The 13590-nt window shown below is 43.5% G+C and overlaps 1 protein-coding gene across 1 annotated transcript in view; it reads left to right on the top strand.

Moving 5' to 3' along the window:
* The window catches only part of epha10 (EPH receptor A10), an 80594-nt gene that overhangs the window by 23918 nt on the left and 43086 nt on the right, over nucleotides 1–13590 (top strand). The window lies entirely within an intron of this gene.

Below are 13590 nucleotides of genomic sequence, written 5' to 3'. Positions count from 1 at the left end.
CAGTGTGTGTGTCACGCTGGTCGCCATGTGAGTCGTTGTGTGTGTGTCTCAGCAGTGTGAACAGCTTTGAGGTGTGTGTGTGTGTGTGTGTGTGTGGCTCAGCACAGTGACTAAGTGTCCAGGCATCCCACGTTGTTTCTATGGCGTTGACAGAAACTCCTCCACCGTTCAGCTGGTCAGGCTTTTGTTGCTGCAGCTTTACTGGGCATCAGACTGGGAGCACTGGGAAGGCTTTGAGGTGTGTAAACTCTGTTGCTGATGGAGCTTGCTGACGTCCTCAGATAAACTCTGGTTCTGCAGATGTTCATGAAAGTGGTAAAAATTCGACATTGATGCTGCTGAGTCCAGACTGAAGGAAAACCTTCTGCTGATCCTGATTGTACTGAAAAACCAATTCAGCAAAGGTGAACGGTTCTGGTTTCAAAATAGAGAAACACTCCAGAGAACACTCTGGACGTCTACTCTGATTACTGAGTGAGACAAATAAATATGGCTCTCTGTAACAAAATGGAAAAAAAATATTTTTTTCTGATGAAATACATTTTATGTTGTGAATTTCCCTTTGACAGTATGCAGTTGCAATCCAGAACCTCCAGCAATTTACAGGACAGACTCTGAGCATTTATTAAATTTCATCCCTAAAATAAATAACAGACATTTTGGAAAAGTTTTTTTTTGATGAAAGTCCATATGAATATTCCAAATATCTATTTATTGCAATTCTAAATATCTTTTTTTTCTTGACTTTTTTCCACCAACCGATTTCTTGCTGTAAATGTTCATTATAACTAATAATGATGCTTTTTGAAACAAGAGAGTCAAAGTGCAGCTCAGAAGTCCTCTCCTGTGTCAAACAGTGCGGGACATTTTCTCTGCAGCTCATTGGTCGATTTGGGTGACCAATAGAATCAGCCAATAGCCAATAGAATCAGAGGGAGTTTAGATACACTTCAGTCCGGTAGGTGGCGGTAGATGCACCTTACGTTGGTTTCCCAGCCGCCAATAAAACGCAGAAGAAGCGGAAGCGGGAAGCCCGGAGTTTTTCCACACGGTTTCCAAAGAGACAGAAAAGTTGAAAATGATGAATGGATTACCGACCTGAGTGGAAATATTTCCTCTGACGTGGATTCTGAGCAGAAAGGTGGGACTGGTTTCAGGGTTTTGGCTTCGTGAAATGAGCTGGTTTTTGTTTTTGTCTTTTTAAACGTGTCGCTGTGATTCTGGTATGATTTTAAATACCAGAATCTTAGATTGCAGAGAGCAATCTAAGACAAACAAAACACTGCAAACCAAACTAATAGAACCCAAATTAATCACACAAAATAATATTACACAAAAGAAAAGAATAAACCTCCCATTAGCTAATTCATTAAAAGAAGGAATATAACCTCTGGTTTTGGTTCTGTGGTGCTTTGCTACACCTCCAGCTCTAGAGGATAATCTAGTTAGCCACTTAACTGAAACACCGAGAAAAATCGCGCCTTGGTGAGAGCATAATATGCAATGTCAGCCTCCTGCAATACCAAAATGACAATAAGGTATCTGCTGACAATAATACAGCGATATAAGGTAAGATGAAAAAGTAGTACCTTAATCGGCCTCCCAACAGCTACTTTCAAATGCTTACAGTGAAACAGCCACTAAAATGAATCCTAAAAAGCAGTTAAAAAGGTCAGTGTCAACGTTATAAAAAGCAACCCAACATTACCCAGAACCAGACAAAGGCGACAAAAATCCATTTACCACAATGTGCAAACCCTGGTGTAGCAGCTCATCGAGCACGGCGCCAGCCAACGGATCAAACTGCTGCCACAATGGACCCGACTCCTGTCTTTGGCTGGCACACCTGGTACCTATATATGCTAACGAGCCCAACACCACTGCCACATGAAAGTGGAGGCGGGGACACGGGGCATGATACCTTCAAAGACCCGCCTTCTATGGGAATTTACAACCATTCTATGTAAGCACAATTTAAACTAATAATCCACCCGGTTACATGTTGAAAATGTTTTTGCCTGTGGATATTAAGTCCGACCATATTGATTATTGTAAAATGTTTGGATTGATTTGTTGGCAGAAGTTTGGGATGAATGTTTGTTTAGAGCGAAGGATTCATCTGCAGCTAAAACACATTATAGGGATAACATTCAGATTTATTAATTAATAAACTGATGCTTAGTGGGAGACTTTGACAGAATGTGAAGATAAAACTGTCACTGTGAGAGTTCTGGTGAACAGAGAAGTTTTTATTTATCTTAAATTCATAATGTTTGTACTTTTGTACAGTTTTGGTTTCATTACTTCTCTGACTGTGTTGTTTAAGCAAATTACCTTTTTTGAGTCTGTTTACTCCAGTTAGCGATTAATCATTATTAAATTAGATGAGGACTATGTATTCGATTAATCACAATTAATCTGTTTGATTGCTTCAGTATTGGTTCATGTTTTGGGATTTCTGGTCTGATTTTGTAGAGGTTCCTCCTGAACAGAATGAAGGAGAACCTCAAGGCTGACGGCTCTTCCTCTTCTGTTTCTGCTTGATCTATTTGGATCGATTAATCACGATTAATCGTTTGAGCCCTAATCAGGATGACCCTCCATGGCAGCTACTGGAGACCCATCCAGGTGGGAAACATCCCCTCTGGTTGAGGGACGTGTTGGGAACCTTCAGGACGCGCAGCGTTGCTATGGAGACAGATGTCCTGATTCCAGACGAGTGAAAGAAAACTAACAGTCGGCCATATTGGTTCAGTCCAGAAGGACCTGCTGGTAACATTTTAGAGAAATACTAGAGCCATTACAAAGATCCAGTGGGGAAGCTGAATCGGTGACCGTCGGAGACGTTGAGGGCAGAAAGTCCGGCGGGTGAAACTGGAAACATGGAGCGCTGCGCTGGAGTCTGAGGCGGCGGATCTGATGAGCTCATTGTTTCTGTAAACGTTGTGATTAAATGAGCGAAATGAAAGACTGGAGCCGGTTAAACGGTTGTTCCTGCAGCGCTTCCTGCTGCGCCTCTAATCGCATTTACTGACAAGCAGAGAGAAACGGCAGCTTCCAGAGAAACATCTGAACCTGTCGGCAACAGGAAACCGACGGCCAGTTTAACAGAACCCAGAGGTTCTGATGACAGGAGGTCCGATTGGCTGCAGACGCAGCGATTCAATCTGCTAACACATTTCTGTGTTCCTCCTGTTTTATGATAAATATGGAATAATATTGTTAGGATTGTGGAGAAATGAACCGCAAACCTGAAACTTTACAGAAATCTCAAAATTTTCTAAACTTTTCATCTCGTCCTCTAATGTGACGAGAAAAGAAAGTTTTAGTTCAAACCTGAAGGAGAAACAAGAACTTTTCTAATAATTCAGCTCAGTTTGTTTGGAAATGTTGTCTGGTGTTTGGACCCAACGGAGGTTTGGACCCAACGGAGGTTTGGTTTCCAGTGTCGGGTTCTGGTTCTGTTCTGAATGGGTCTGGATCGGTTTTATCTGCAACTGATGTTCCTCCTAATCTAAAACAATGAAGCTCTTCTTCAGTCCTGCAGCCCTTGGCTGCACTGCTGTTTCTGCTCTGATAGTGAGGAAGAGGAAGAGTGGCTAGTGATGTCATCAGATCACTCCACTGAGAGTGATTATGATGAAGGTCCAGCTGTTCCTCATTTGACATCATTACCTGAACACACACACACACACACACCCCCTCACACACACACACACACCCTCACACACACACACCCTCACACACACACACACACGCACACACACACTCAGTGCATGTGGAGCCGCAGCGCCAACATTTCCCTCTGCACCACAGCTATTGATCAGCTGTAATGCTCTACTAAACTGAGCAATTGTGCTGGGACTTCTCACCCACACACACACTAACACACACGTACTAACACACACGTACTAACACACACGTACTAACACACACACACAGAGCAGATGTGTGTTCTGTAGTAACAGATCGGTGTGTTTCTCTGTTTGCTGCTGAGAAGCAATGAATGCAAAGCAGCCAATCAGGGCGGAGCAGAAGAACAAACTAATCATGCTGCGTGTGTGTGTGTGTGTCTCTCTGTGTGTGTGTGTGTCTCTCTCTATGTGTGTGTGTCTCTCTCTCTGTGTGTGTGTCTCTCTCTATGTGTGTGTGTGTCTCTGTCTCTGTGTGTGTGTGTGTGTGTGTCTCGGGGTGTGTGTGTGTGTGTTGAGTTGCTTCTTATTTACTCCTCTCTGTAATTGTTTTTGTTGTTTGTTGTTTGTTTGTCTGAAACGCTCTGAGTGTCTCCGGGTCGGTCAGTAACATCCAGGAACCGTCCAGCAGCTGAAGCGTGATCATCACACACACAGAGGAGTTCTAGTTCTGGCTCCGGCCGTTTGGGCTGCCGCTTTAATCCAAACAGAACCTCGGTTCTGAACGGGTCAGGAAGGAAGGGCAGACAGAACGATGTTTGGGTCACAACTGGACCGGGTTCTGATCGCGATTAAAAAATTGATTCTGGTCAGTAAAGTCTGATCTGGGACGGGCTGACCCAGAGGAACTGCATCTGTAGGTGGCGCTGTGATCCGCTCACACTTTAGCATTCAACAGAATCCTGCAGAATCTTCCAACTGAACGTCAGACTTAAACTTTTTCTGTCTGACATCATCAAGCTTCTGGTTCTGAAGGTTCTGATGGTTCTGAAGGTCCTTCCAGGAAAGTTTGCAGCAGAACTTCCTCCTCTGTCGCCTCGGGGTGTGAAACTCGTCTTCCTCTTCATCGCTTCCTGCCGCCTGTACTTCCTGCTTCGCGTTTCCTCAGAACGAAAAGCTGCCGGTTCAAATCCTCTGATGATGTCATCAAATCAGAGAGAAGAGCAAAGCGCTGCGGGCCTGAGGAAGAGGAGTGTGATGAAGAGCAGATGAACTCACACGTGTTCTTCAGTCTCATTATGAAAAACCACCAGCAGAAACACTGGGAGGAAATGAATTATGTAATGCTTCATATAGGCGTGTGTGTGTGTGTGTGTGTGTGTGCGTGTGGGGGTGTGTGTGTGTGTGTCTAGTGTGTGTGTCATGTTCTCCATCCTGGTCTAATTAAAGCACCGTCTCTTCCTCCATAATTACTGCTGCCTTCAGCATTTCTCCTATTATCTCTGTGGTTTGCTTCCTCTGCCCTCCTACCCTGTAATTTACCCCCCTCCTCTTATTGCCCTCACCCTTTTACCCCGCCTTCTACCAGAACTCGTTCCTGATCTCATCGCCGCCTCATGACCTTCTGACCTCCAGCTCTGCTTCACTTTCTCCTTGTTGGCTCTGGTGTGTGTGTCTGTCAGCATTTCTCACTTTATGAGGACCAGCTGGACCTTATGGGGCCCAGAACCCGGACAGATCTGCTGTTAAGATACTAATGGATGCAAAATGACTGGAAGTTCAGGCAAAGTCCTTCTGAAGACAGACAGTCATAGTCTTTGTGTGTGTGTGTGTGTGTGTGTCTGTACTTGTTTGTCTGTCTTATTGAGGATGTTTCTGATACATTCACCAACCTTCTGAGGACCAATGGACCTTATGGGGACCAAAGCCGGTTCGAATACGATGGAGCCTCTTGTGTAGGGTCAGAGGTCAGGTTTAGAGATGAAGTGTGAATCAGGGCTGCAACTGACAATTATTTCCCTACTCGATTAATTGATTATTTTGATGATTAATCAGAAAAAAAAATCATTTTGCATAATTTTTCAGATAAGGGAATAAATTAAGATGAATAAGAAAGAAACAAATAATTTACTTCAGTTTTAAATAAGAAAACAAACATTTTGTCTGAAATGCAACAGTAGCATTACTTTGGAGAACGTTGGATTGTTTCAGCAAACGATGAATCTACAGCTAAAAATTCTAACATGAAAAGCTCAGTCCTTTCTTCTTGACTTATATATATACATTATAAGCCAATATATTATTTTATTTGGGATTAACCAATTAATAAATGAATTGTTAAAGGTGCTCGATATTTTTTTACAGAATCTGAACCAGATGAAACTGACACAGAGGAATTTTGAGTAGAGCAGATCCATAAACAGTTTTTTTAAAATGCAAAATGTTTATATTTTAGTGCATTTTTGGCTTCATTGCTGCTCCGATGATGTTCTTTCAGCAAATGGCCTTTATTTTAGTTTCCAGTTAACGATTAATCAAGTAATCAATTAATCACAATTAATACAAATAATCTGATTAATTATTTCAGCCCTAGTGTGAAATAGGGTTAGGAATAAATGTGGTTAGTAGAATGAGTATTAGCCAATAAAGTCTTACTGTGGGTAGAAGTACAAACTGTGTGTGTGTGTGTGTGTGTTGGGACCAGGTGACAGGGTGAGTCGGGTTATCAGTGTGACATCTGCTGGAGAAGCTCTGAGATTTCTCTGAAGTGTCGTGGCGATGTGTGTGTGTGTGTCTGTGTGTGTGTGTGTGCTGGCCTCCTGCGGTCCATCAGATGTTTCTGGAGTCTCTCTCTGTCTGCTGTCTCGTCCTCATCAGGAAGTCTCTTCATCTTCATCCTCTTCCTCGCGCTGCATGCCTTCAATCTGTTTCTGTTATGTTTAAAACGAAGCGAGCTCCTCCTGCTCCTTCTCTTCCTCCTCCTCCTCCTCCTCCACCCTGACGGCTCCATTCACTCCTTCGCTCCACCACCTTCCTCCCCTCCTTCTCCACATCATTTCGTTTTAAATCATTCACTTTCTCCCAGGAGGAAGACAAACATGTTCCTTTGAGCTCAGCATCTGATGAATTTATTTTGCTGGCCAGACAACCACACACACACACATGCACGCGCGCACACACACACAAACAGTCGCAGACAAAAATCTAAATTCAGAAACATTCCCACATCGGTCTGTGAGCGCTCCGGCAGAGGCCATTAAAACGTCGCTCGCTTGTTGAAAATGGGAGCTGGAGGGACGCCAAGAACTCTCTATTCAGCATCTCCGCCTCCCTCCATCTTTACAGAAAGGAAGAAGAAAAGAGAGGATGATAGGATGAGGGGGGGGTGATGGAGAGGTGGAGGAATACATGCGCTGCCTCCTGGTTGCACTGTTTGTTAGTCTCTCTGCATAACAACCGAATGTATAAAATATGAGTTGTAAAAGCAGCTCTGATTCCAGACGCAAACACAAAGAGAGAGAGAATGAGGGAAGGTAAAGAACAGGAAACCTGAGATGAGAAGAAAAGCAGGTCAGAGAGACGGATGAAAGCAGACATGATGGAGAGACGGAAACAGAAGAATTTGATATTTAAAGAGAAAGAAACAGCAAACATGCTGCAGATGTCATCAAGTTTCCTTCATCTCTGATCAAACACACCAATCTGTTTTCATAAACAGTTATTCACTCTCCGATCAGTCTGTAACGTTAATGTAGATGAAAATGCCAACATGCGTGTGAAAGTGTTCATGGATCAGAGCCTGAAAACACCAATAAAATGAGAATAATGGAGATTTAAACAAAGTTAGTTGGTAATATCAGATTTTTTTATTATCTAGAGAAACTATTCTGCTTCTGCTTCAGCAGTTAAACGTTTAAATCTCTGATTGTTCTGGTCGGTCCGGTCCAGGTTGGTTCTGCTGCTGATCTCAGTCACTTTAGCAACAATTCACTGAGACGGTTGAGTTTAGGATCCAGAGCAGCTCAGAAATAGCAAGTCAGAACCAGAACCAGAACCTGAGGAAGTAATTACCACAGCAACCAAAAATCACTGACCTTTGCAGGTTTTTAGGTTTTAAAGAGCAGAAATGATGATGAACTTCAAAATGTTACATGACGTCAGACCTTCTCCCTCATATTACAGCTTTCAGTCTTCAGATCAGAGTCATGAATTAAAAATGACCAACATGAATCCATCAGCTGCTTGGTGTCGTTTTTAATCAGGTTATCTGGCTGCACCTCGTTTCTCTGAGACATTCAGAAAACCTCTGGGACATCCTGCAGGATGAGTTTTACACCAAACACTGTTCCTTTCCTCTTTCTGTTGATCTGACCGTTCTGGCTGGAATAAATGAGCCGCTCTGGCTGCAGGTGATCAAACTAAATCAGGTGAAACGATTGAAATGACCAACAAAACTCAGTTTCTGTGAGGAATCAGAAAACGGCTCAAACTGATCAGCATCCAGAAAACACGTCAGGTTCCAGAAGAAATCAGCAAAAAATGTCATATTACAACAAATCCATTGAAATCATATATAATTTTCAAAAATGGCTGTCGTGGTTGTAATGGAGAATATATGTTTGCAATAACATTGGCAGTAGTTGTTGTCAGTTTTGGTCACAGCTTTCCAAAATGTTAACTAACCACTAATTGGCTAAACAAGAACCTTAGCTGTGCTAAAACTACACCTCTAAGCACATTAAAATATTAGAGTAGGCTAATGCTAAACCAAAAAACACATAAAAAAATAGAGGAAGCTAATGTTACAATGCTAAACATAGTAAAAACTTTGCAAAAGCTACTTCTAGACCATTAAACACATTTTAAAAAGTATAGGAAGCCAACACTGAGCTGCCAAACACATTAAAAATGAGCAGAAACTGACACTAAACCACTAAGCATTAGAAATTAGCAGGAGCTAATGCTAAACTGCTAAGCACATAAAAATTTGCGTAAACTAACCCCAAACTGCTAAATGCATTAAAATATTAGCAGACGCTAATGCTACCCATTAAGTTGAAGTTGCATCAATAGGATGAATAAAGTTGAAGATGTGACATAAAGTTCATCCAAGTCGTGAAAATGAGGAACATTTTATGACAATAACTGATTTAAAAGGCTTTAAAACAGCGGCCATCTTGAAAACTAGAAACTGAGTGGTGAGCATGCAAAGTTTGCAACACGTTAAAGATTTTTCCAGTATTATGCTGCACTAATGGAGGTTGTTATTTAGCAGCAGTTTGGATCGTATTTCTCCTCAGTGAAACGTTTTAAAGCATGAGGCGATAATTCAGCTCATGAGAGAAACGTTGCCGCTGCGCTTCAATCTCCTGCTTCCATCTGCGGCTCGGCCGACGGTAATGCGTTTCCATCTGTCCAGAACCCGAGTGGGATCAGAGGACGGATCCGTGTGACCCCACTTAACCTCCGAGAGAATCACTTTCATCCTGCTGGAGGCGGCGCGCTCCGGATTATTACAGCGGCCGCCGTCCGAGTTCTCACTGCGGGGAATGATGAGAGGAGACCAGCAGCTCCTCACTGCTGGGTGGATTTCTCGCTCCAACGTCAGTTCGGTCTTCAGCGCAGCCAGAAACTCCTCGGATGTTAAAGATTTCATCTTTGAATCGTTTTAATCTGAAAGCTTGGAGCTGATTTCTGGAGGTGAGGCCTGGTCACCCAGAGTTTGGTTTGACCCTCTGGGCAGCGGTAGTCACATTATGATGGAGCGGAAACGATTAATCAGATTAATCGATTATTCAAATAATCGGCAACTAATTCAGTAATTTATTAATTAACCGGAGTAACCAGACTCTAAAAAGGCCATTTGCAGGAATGAAGCCAAAACTCTACAAAAGATATATAAACATTTTTCATTTAAGATAAAAAAACATTATTTGTATGTAAATCTGTTCAACTCCTTAAGTGGAAGTTTTAACTTCTCCTGGTTCAACTTCTGTAAAATAAAATCTCACTAAACACCGTTTCCTATCCAGTTATTGATCATTATTGATGTTAAACGAAGCAGAAAGGCTGGAGCTGTTCACATGATGTTGGGAGGATTTTTAGCTGCAGATGAATATTTGCTGTAAATGATTAATCGTTCACTGCAGATTTTTCATTTAGGCCTTTTTATGCAATATTAGAAATAGAATAAAAGATGCAAATAATCAAATTATTCCTTTTAAAAATAATTTTATTGCGTAAAATGCAATAGCAGCATTCCTTCATGTCCCCATGTTTTATGAGTGATTAATCGATTAACCACCAGGATAATCGATTAATCGTCAGGATAATCGATCACGAAAATAGTGGTTAGCCTGATTCTGATTTGAATAGGATGATCAGACGGTGGTTCTGTAACACGTTGGGTTACAGTCTGACCCTGATGTCGGCTTTGTGTTGATCAATGATGATGATGATTGTTTCTTCATCACCGATCAGGTCTTCCTCATCTTCCTCGTGTCTCTGGCTGTTAGTCCAGCCTGAGCCAACTCGGCTCTCCGTCCCTCTGCCTCCCTCATTTTGTTGTCATTTGTCATCAGACAGCCACACACACCTCACATACCTCACACACACACACTTCACACACACATACCTCACACACCCACCCCCACACACACACTCTGGTAGCGATGAAAGAGATGGCATTTCCAGAGACACCTGCGCCTCTGCGCTCCCGGTCCTCCCCCGGCGCTGCACACGCCCTCACATATGCACGGCGCTGTTCCACAGGATTTGTTGGACACGTGCGTCTGCATATGCTCACACGTGCACTCTCACGTGCACGCCCACGTGCACACCCAGAGACAAACAAACTGCACATATGCATCGGCTCCCTCTGCCTCCGAGGCCCATGTGTGTGTTAGTTATCCAGAACGCAGTCCATCTGCCTTCACGGCTAAGCTACGCTTGTTTACCCCCCACACACACACACACACCCACACACACACTCTGTTAGAAAGGATAATCAGGAGCATTTCCACACACACCTGCCCTTCTCATATTGACTCAGCAGCTCGTTAGGAGGCCCGCTGCAGATGATTACTTTTCTAATCTAGTAATCTATCGATTATTCTCATGATTTTCTATCAAATAAGAAATTTTCACTTTCTGTTGTTTCTATTTAAGACAGTAAAAGAAATAAATGCAAGAGAAAAAGATGTAAAAATCTGTTTGAAGTATGAAAAAACTTCTTCATAAAATATTTCTTTGCTATTTTATTCACATCATTTCGGATCCAGTGTTGGCCTAAATGTTGCTCCTTACATAACTCTGCATGTTGGAGCGGTTCTGGATGGTTTTATGAAATCATTAAACATAAAAACTAAATCTGCTCAGAATTTTCCAGCTGCTTTTTAATAAATTATGCAGTTCTGCATAACTTATGGAATATTATAGCGCAGGTGTGTGTTAGCTTTAGCTCATTTGCTCTTTGGCTGTTTTGGTTTTGGAGACGACTCCAGGACAGAACCAGAACCGACTGAGTCCAAATCATTCTTCCTTATAGATTTTTGTTTAAACTAGAGGAGGAACTCAAACCGAATGTTTAATTGAGTTAAATTTAGATGAATTAATCACATTTTAATCAAACTGTCTACAAATAAGCAACATTTTCAACTCAAAATTCCCTTTTGTTGCTAAATTATTGAATAAACAGACATCAGATATTTACAGTTTTTAATCTGTTCTTTAACCATCAGACTGGAGCAAAGAGTTTCAGGAAGCTCAGCTTCTTTAGACGCTGACATTAGCGTTAGCTGCTACGTGGTTAGCATTGAGATGCTATTTTAGGCTAGCATAGCTTCGCCGACAGTCTCAAGCGTCCAATCAGATCGTTTAGAAACAAGTTAACCTCAGTGGGATCAGAGAAGACGCGTCGCTGTTAGCGGATGTAGCTGTGCGTCAGATTTACTGGCGTACCAGAAACATGTGAACTTAAAGGTTCCGGCCGAAACTTCGGTAGGTAAAAGAAAAAATCAATTAATTGCATTAAAATCTAATTAATGAATAAAAATGAACACGTTGAAGAGCTGACCGTTGATTGAAGTGAAGTTTTAGTTCCACTAACCTGTTTGCTCTGACTGTCAGTAACAATACTGTTTATTAATGCAGGAAGTTAAAGATTAGGGTGATGGTGAGGAGGCATTCCTCGTTTTAACGTCAGTCAAGATTTTTCCATTATTGAGGAAGAATGAATAATCTGTGGCCAGGCATTTTTATATAAGATGAATATTGGAAACATTATTGTTATTATTATTAATGGAAGAACAGAGTGTGTGTTTCCTCCTGTTTGGGTCTGAGACGTTTCAGAACCGGATCATTTAGTTCTTCTGTTCTCCGTCCAGAACAGCAAGAGAACCCAGACTGAGCGACGGCCGAACATCGACGGGTTAACGCTGACTGGAGGGAAACGAGCTGCACACACACAGAACACACACACACACGCACACCCACACACACACACACAGAGAACACACACACACACACGCACACAGAGAACACACACACACACAGACGTCATGTATGAGCAGATAAATCGTGTCGGCTGTATTGTCCTGCATTTGCTTTGTGATGAGCATCAGCTCCGTTACTCACTGAAACTCATCCTGGTGATGGGTGTGTGTGTGTGAGGGTGGGTGTGTGTGTGTGATATTTTACCCTCTGGTGGAAAATGTCTCCTGGCGTCAGTCATCCTGACACCAGCGCAGCTCAGACTGCTGCTGCTGATGGATGTTGGACTCATGGAGCTTCTCTCCTCGTTTGGGACGAAATGAGGAGCGATGGATGGAGAGAGGAGGAAGAGGAGAAGAAGGAGGACAAAAATGAGGAGGAGGAAGATGAGGAAGGTCACAGTGAGCCAGGAGGGGGCAGGACGTCACTGAGACGCGTCTCACTCATCTGACTGAATCACAGTTGGCTGGAAGCTGGAGGATGGATATTTATTGCCCTGTTTTCACACACATGTATACACACACACACACGCCCTCCCCCCCACACACGCACACACACACCCAAACACACCCACGCGCGCCTACACACACACCGACACACACACACGCCTACCCCTGCGTTGCCTCAGCTGTGGGGTTTTAATTTGTGCATTGTGGCGTCGCGTCACGCCGGCCGTCTCTTCCTTGTCGTTCCTCTCATTCGGCGCTCAGATAAATCTCATCTCAGGTTCTGATGGCAGCTGCAGAACCCCAGGTCCGGCCCCGGTTGGCCCCGGTCCAGTCCAGGTCCGGCCCCGGTTGGCTCCGATCCGGTCCAGGTCCGGCCCCGGTTGGCTCCGGTCCGGTCCAGGTCCGGCCCCGGTTGGCTCCGGTCCGGTCCAGGTCTGGACCGGAGCCAACCGGCGGCAACACCTCTCTGGGTCAGAGCGGCTTTCTGAAGAACAGATCATCTGTCGACCAGATGGTTCATCAGCCGACCTTTCAACTCTGACCCTGGCAGTTTAAACCTAATGGCTCTTCAATTAATCGGCAGAATAATTAATTATCAGAATAACTGATTGAACAGAATAATCAGTTTGCTGCAGTAATGATGAGCCTGAGCCCCAGCACGGCGTGGTGTAAGTGCTGGATGTCATCAGGCTGGTTGCTGGAATCTGAACCAACGTCTGACATGATGTCGCCGTTTGGACGCTGGTGAAAGTCCGTGAGGAATCGCAGGAGGAGGAAGTGGCTCTTGTCGTTGTTTAAGCAGCTGGAAGCGGAGGAGAATTAATGGCCGCTCGGATGCAAACAAGCTCTGAATGAATGCGGGAGCCGCCTGTCTGATTACACACTGAAGGGATTCCACGCAGACGGAGGACAAACTGTGAATAATAGAGAGCAGCGACAAACAGGCTGAGGAGGCATTAGTGTCGCTGCTGGAGGAGTGCAGGAGAAAACACGCCACAAGTCTTGTTGTTCTGAATTCA

This window comes from Xiphophorus hellerii, chromosome 13 (assembly GCF_003331165.1).
Source record: "Xiphophorus hellerii strain 12219 chromosome 13, Xiphophorus_hellerii-4.1, whole genome shotgun sequence".
Classification (NCBI taxonomy): Eukaryota; Metazoa; Chordata; class Actinopteri; order Cyprinodontiformes; family Poeciliidae; genus Xiphophorus; species Xiphophorus hellerii.
The sequence above is the reverse complement of the archived record's forward strand: the minus strand, read 5'-3'. Positions and strand labels throughout refer to the sequence as shown.